We start from the raw sequence: 7495 nt of genomic DNA, 5'->3' as shown, positions 1-7495 counted from the left end.
CAAGGTCACATGGCTTTGGAGAGTTTGGGCAGCAGATCTACAAGCTCTCAACATGTCATGCTGCAATGTGCTGTGGGCTTGTAGATCACCAATTTTGATAAACTAGAACGGTGCCCATAGGGCCTCTACAGCCCATTGGGCACTGATCTACTTGGAACGATGCAAGTTGGAAATGAATGCCCCACCCAGATATTATGTCTGTCTCCCTTTTATGCCCATATATGGAGTTCTTTGTAAGGCATGCCCAAATAGGGAGTATATGCAGCCAGCTTGTGGAGTTCTGTCTTCTGTGTCAGGCATGCCCAAATATGGAGTGCTGTGAGGTCAGAACAGGCCAGCTCCATATGGACGTTGGGCATGGGCCTGGTCAAGAGCCCGGGCAGAGGCCTTTTTGGGGCAGTTGTGGACAAGTACACACACACAAACACTTGGTGCATTCATATATAGATAGATAGATATTGAAAAAATCACACCCGTGTGAACTGAGTGGTGTAAGGTCTTATATAGACTGATCAGCTGTGGTCTGACGTAATGTCTGACGTAATGAAATCACACCCGTGTGAACTGGGTGACCATAGCAACCGTGCTCATTTTTTGGTACAGACAGACAGACAGACAGACAGACAGACAGACACGTAAACTAACAAAGCCAGTTGTAGGAGTGGTTTACACCACTCCAAAATTATATATATGTTGCTACAGTACATGTTTGCACTTGAATTAAAAAAAAAGCTGCATTTGATGGAGGGGGGGAAGTGTTACTGAAACGATGTTGGTGCTTCTTGCACTTCCTTTTTTATAAGCGATACATATTCTCCAATGCATTTAAAGGAATTATTGTGTTGGAATTTATGTTACTGTAAAAAAGAAAATAGTTTTTAACTTAAATTAATATCGGTTCATAATATTGGCTATCAGCTTTTTGATTGTCCACTAATCGGTGATCGGATATATCGGCCAAAAACCATATCGGTCGATCTCAATGACACTATACATATAAACTATACATATATACTATACTATGCTATACATATGTACTACGATGTGCTATGACTACATACAATGCAATTATTGTGCTGTCTACATGACATGCTATAAGTCTGTTTCAAATGCTATCTAAGTCTGAAAAGTGCTATATAAGGGGGTAGGATAAGTGCTATGGGCCATGATGGAGTCTGAAAAGGTGGGTCTTCAGACTACGGCGGAAGATTGGGAGTGATGCTGCAGTTCTGATTGCAACGGGGAGTGCATTCCACAGTTTTGGGGCCAGAAGGGAGAAGAGTTTGGGACGTGTGGAGCGTTGTCCCGGCGTTTTTAGTGAGGGTACTTCCAGCTTTCCTGCGTTGGCTGATCTGAGAGCGCGGGAGGGTTTGTAGGGTTCAATCATGCTTGCAAGATATGGGGGAGCCATACCTTTGGTTGCTTTGAATGCCAGCATCAGAGTTTTGTATTCTGTGCGGGCAGCGACTGGGAGCCAGTGCAGGGAGCGGCTCCCAGTCGCTGCCCGCACAGAATACAAAACTAATACAAGGCTATATGCATCTGCAGGGAGAGGGATACAATATTTGTTCTTCATTGTCTAACACTTGGCAGCACAAGGTTCTTACAATTTACAATTTACAATTTAGGCATTTAGCAGACGCTCTTAATCCAGAGCGACTTACATTAAGCAAGACCAAAAAGCATGGGAATACATCACAGATATAAACAGCATTTATCAAGAAACATGCGTAAGCTAAGAACGTAACTAGAACATATCTATATATAATGACACTATACATATAAGCTATACATATATATTATACTATGCTGTACTGTTATTGTGCTGTCTACATGACATGCTATAAGTCTGTTTCAAATGCTATCTAAGTCTAAAAAAGTGCTGTCTAAGGGGGTAGGGTAAGTGCTATGGGCCATGGTGGAGTCTGAAAAGGTGGGTTTTCAAACTACGGCGGAAGATTGGGAGTGATGCTGCAGTTCTGATTGCAACGGGAAGTGCGTTCCACAGTTTTGGGGCCAGAAGGGAGAAGAGTTTGGGACGTGTGGAGCGTTGTCCCGGCGTTTTTAGTGAAGGTACTTCCAGCTTCCCTGCGTTGGCTGATCTGAGTGCTCGGGAGGGTTTGTAGGGTTCAATCATGCTTGCAAGATATGGGGGAGCCATACCTCTGGTTGCTTTAAATGCCAGCATCAGAGTTTTGTATTCTGTGCGGGCAGCGACCGGGAGCCAGTGCAGGGAGCGGAGCAGGGGGGAGACATGTGAGAATTTTGGCTGGTTGAAGACCAAGCGAGCTGCGGCATTTTGGATCAGTTGGAGAGGCTTAAGTGCACATGCCGGTATGCCAGTGAGGAGGGAGTTACAATAGTCAAGTTTTGACAAGACTGTTGTCTGGATTAGGAGCTGGGCTGATTCCTGGGTGAGGAACGGTCTAATTCGTCGTATGTTATAGAGTGTGAACCTACAGGATCGAGTGACAGCTGTGATGTGAGTTTTGAACGAGAGCTGACTGTCCAGGACTACACCAAGGTTCCTGGATGTTGGGACAGACGTTACCAGGGCGTTGTCTACGGAAATAGTTAGCTCCCGCATAGGGCAGGACTTAGCTTGTCACGCACCTGCACGTGCACACACGCACGCACGCACACGTAACGTTGTGCATGTGATAATATAGTTCTTCACTTAAGTGTAGTCAGCTTCACAATGTCTGACACTGACAGCACTGTTGTGTGTTCCCATGGCATAGCAGCCGTGGCAAGTATTTGTTTTGTTTTTTTGTTTTTCCTGTTTGTTTTTTGTTTATTTATGAATTGTATTGTTTTGTCTTGTCTTGTTTTTGTCTGGTTGAATTACTGTAAAAAGTGTCTTTATGTATGAAGTGTACTTTGTGAATCGCGGACCCCCTTGAAAACGAGATGGTTCATCTCAAGGGATTGTTCCTAATAAAGAAATTTCAGACTAGTATACGTCAGACTAGGGGGTGCTGGTTGCTCGTGCATGTGCGTTGTGCGCACAACATTTTTCAATTATTTACACGTTTAGAATAGATCATGACTGACAGAGCAGACAGTTCCAACATTAGCCAGGCTAATTCAGCAGGCTAAAGGATGATGAAAGACTAAGAATACAATTATTGCAACATTTCACTTTGGGCACTCAGAGCATGCAGGCACCATTGTGACTTTGTCACAGAGTTATATGATATCTGCTCGGCGGCAGGGTAAGGTAGCACACCTCAGAATCCATGTAGACTCAGAGCGTACATGGGCAACTGGCGGCCCGGGGGCCACATGCGGCCCCCACCTACACTTAATGTGGCCCTCAGGTTAATATCAGAATACTTGTATGTTATTGATTTGCAAAGATGACCCGCCTTAATTACTTACTTACTTACTATTCTAAATTAGTAGCTAAATGAGTAGTATTACAATGATATTTTCTTATGTCCAATGTATTTGTATTTAGTTCATAAAATTTCAACAAAAAGATCAGGATTTCAATTCAAATAACAGCAAAAATAGCTGATCTACAAAGCTCAAAATGTGCTGCGGTGCGGCTCGTTTTGAGCTTGTAGATCAGCTATTTTCGCTACGACAGTATTATGCACTGTGGCCCTCTGGAGTGAGTGTGGAAATATAGTGGCCCTCTCCATCGGCAAAGTTGCCCATGAGGGTTATAAGTACTATAAGCAACAAGTACACACACACACACACACACACACTAGAGCTGGGATACCCGACCGAAACCTGGCGGGTCCCGGGAAAAAAACGATCCGACTAGTCTGTCTCTGTGTGTTTCCTGGTTAACCAGGACGCATATGGTGCACTTAGAGTAGCCTATATATTAAGGTGGTCCAACTCGCTGCAAGCAGCAGCAGCAGCACCGAACGTAGCCCCATGTGAACCTCAGTCCCTACGCTAATTCTGTAGGTCAGGAGCTACTAGGGACTGAGGTTACATATGGGGCGCAGCTGGAAGAACCCCTGAAGAGAGGAGGACGGCGTTAGCCTAGGTTGAACTCACCCACGGTGGATGTGATCCTCTTCCTCCATGACAACATGTAAACCGCGATGGTTGGATTAATATAAATAGCTTGATGTATTAGCTGTTGAACAGTGAAGAGTTGAGTATGAGTAAATAACTCGATCCTGCCCATGGACCATGGCACAAATTAGGCTACCAATAATCGCCTCCCGCTGGCACTGATTGTTTGATTGAATAGCACTTTATTAAGAGTTTGCAACTTTGCATGAACAGTCCCATGGACTCCCAAAGTAGCCTACAGCTGCCCGCTCCACGCTGTGTGGATGAAATATTGCCAATGCAGAATTGCCGATGTCAAATCAATCATCAATGCTGGTAAGACTGCACAAGTGTTTGTGTCGTGTGTGTGTGTGTGTGTGCGTGTGTGTGTGTTTGTTTAGTAGTAGGCTATAGATATAAAATGGTCCTATTTCATGGTAATTTACAAGACACAGTGTGGTATGATGTCTAAATGTAACAGTCAGGCAAGGCAAGCTGTACATTATAACAATAACATGCTTGCTGTCAGTGCCTTCCTCAAAGAAAAATGAAGGCGGGGAGGGGGGGGGGGGGGGGGGGGAGCGTCGGTGTCGGGCCCGGGTCGGACGCATATATTAATAATTAAGGTCGGGCTCGTTTCGGTCAGACACAAAGCTGTCGGGCCCGGGACGGGCTGTATAAAGTCGGCCTGATCCAAGCTCTAACACACACACACACACACACACACACACACACACACACACACACACACACACACACACACACACACACACACACACACACACACACACAATGGCAACAGCGTTTGCATAACAACAACCTGTCATATGTTCAACACGAAAGCACGCACAAAATAAGTGGAACTGAACCACACTCAGCAAGGCTCTGTCACATATCCCAGCCATGCTGCACCGGCAGGGACTATAGTAAACACACGCAGCACACACACACACACACACACACACACACACACACACACACACACACACACACACACACACACACACACACACACACACACAAAGCTCCACAGCGCACAGCCTCGGCCACACACTGTCAGCACGATCAACCACAAGTCCACAACCATAGCCTATAAAACCATCAATCATCAATAAACTGCGTCGCATAGAGATCGCATGTATATAAATATTATATAAAGATCCTTACCATGGCTGCCTGCATCATACCATGGTCGACCCTGCAAGCTTTTCTTAAAAAGTCCTTCCTTCTCGAAAAAGGCTTTGACTGTAAATCCACCACTAAATCTGTTTCTTCTCCTTCAGCCATTTTCCGCGTTTGTTTGTGAGTTAAATCTGTTAATTTAGCTATCTCAGTCAACCCATAGATGGGAACTTTTAAAACACGCAGAAACTTTTAAACACCAGTTGTCTTTTCTCATTGGACAATATTTTCCCCCAGCGATGGGATACAGGCAAGACGCTAACGTCATCAAAGGCCAGCTAGAGTACCCTGGCACTTGAAAGAAAATGCCCAGCATTTGTATTTAGTTCATAAAATTTCAACAAAAAAATCAGGATTTCAATTCAAATAACAGCAAAAATAGCTGATCTACAAAGCTCAAAATGTGCTGCGGTGCGGCTCGTTTTGAGCTTGTAGATCAGCTATTTTCGCTACGACAGTATTATGCACTGTGGCCCTCTGGAGTTAGCCTGGCTAATAAGCCAGACTAATATCTGTGTTTGTGAGTGTGAGACAGACGTATTTGAAGCGTTCCAGCGGGTCTGTCTGTCTTGTTAATGTAAGCCGGTAAAAATGAGAACTGCCTGGCTGTCACTCTGGGGGCAATATAACCCGAAATATAACCGAAATACGCCAAATAAATAAATAAATAACCGATTAATCCCACTCGCGTGTGCGCGAGTGCGTGACCACCACGCACGCGCGCTGCGTGAGCGTGCGTGCCGGCCCACCTAGCCATAGCGAGGCCCATCTAGAATCGCATTTCTGGCTGCGCCTCTGATATAAATAATACCGAATACCGGTAATATCGCGGAGTATATAAAACACCACTCAATAATACCGAATACCGCCATAATACTAATATCGTAATTTTACCGTCATGTAAATATGAGAGGAGAGGAGAGGGGAGGGGAGGGGAGGGGAGGGGAAGGGAGGGGAGGGGACATTTTGACTGGAGAGGAGAGGAGAGGGGAAATCAGCCCGTCAGTGTGATATATTAATGTTTTATTAATAAAACCGATAATACCGATTATCGCGATATTATTCACGTTATCAATATCGATATCAAAAAATCAATATCGCCCAAGCCTAGCAGGGAGAGGGATACAATATTTGTTCTTCATTGTCTAACACTTGGCAGCACAAGGTTCTTACAATTTACAATTGCGGGCAGTGACCGGGAGCCAGTGCAGGGAGCGGAGCAGGGGGGAGACATGTGAGAATTTTGGCTGGTTGAAGACCAAGCGAGCTGCGGCATTTTGGATCAGTTGGAGAGGCTTAAGTGAACATGCCGGTATGCCAGTGAGGAGGGAGTTACAATAGTCAAGTTTTGACAAGACTGTTGTCTGGATTAGGAGCTGGGCTGATTCCTGGGTGAGGAACGGTCTAATTCGTCGTATGTTATAGAGTGTGAACCTACAGGATCGAGTGACAGCTGTGATGTGAGTTTTGAACGAGAGCTGACTGTCCAGGACTACACCAAGGTTCCTGGCTGTTGAGACAGACGTTACCAGGGCGTTGTCTACGGAAATAGTTAGCTCCCGCATAGGGCAGGACTTAGCTTGTCACGCACCTGCACGTGCACACACACACACGCACACGCACACGTAACGTTGTGCATGTGATAATATAGTTATTCACTTAAGTGTAGTCAGCTTCACAATGTCTGACACTGACAGCACTGTTGTGTGTTCCCATGGCATAGCAGCCGTGGCAAGTATTTGTTTTTTGTTTATTTATGAATTGTATTGTTTTGTCTTGTCTTGTTTTTGTCTGGTTGAATTGACTGTAAAAAGTGTCTTTATGTATGAAGTGTACTTTGTGAATCGCGGACCCCCTTGAAAACGAGATGGTTCATCTCAAGGGATTGTTCCTAATAAAGAAATTTCAGACTAGTATATGTCAGACTAGGGGGTGCTGGTTGCTCGTGCATGTGCGTTGTGCGCACAACATTTTTCAATTATTTACACGTTTAGAATAGATCATGACTGACAGAGCAGACAGTTCCAACATTAGCCAGGCTAATTCAGCAGGCTAAAGGATGATGAAAGACTAAGAATACAATTATTGCAACTTTTCACCTTGGGCACTCAGAGCATGCAGGCCCCATTGTGCGCACACAGTTATCCAAATAGACATCACATGACTTTGTCACAGAGTTATATGATATCTGCTCGGCGGCAGGGTAAGGTAGCACACCTCAGAATCCATGTAGACTCAGAGCGTACATGGGCAACTGGCGGCCCGGGGGCCACCTGCGGCCCCCACCTACACTTAA

This window comes from Electrona antarctica (genome assembly GCF_951216825.1).
Source record: "Electrona antarctica genome assembly, contig: scaffold_298, whole genome shotgun sequence".
Lineage (NCBI taxonomy): Eukaryota > Metazoa > Chordata > Actinopteri > Myctophiformes > Myctophidae > Electrona > Electrona antarctica.
The sequence above is the reverse complement of the archived record's forward strand: the minus strand, read 5'-3'. Positions refer to the sequence as shown.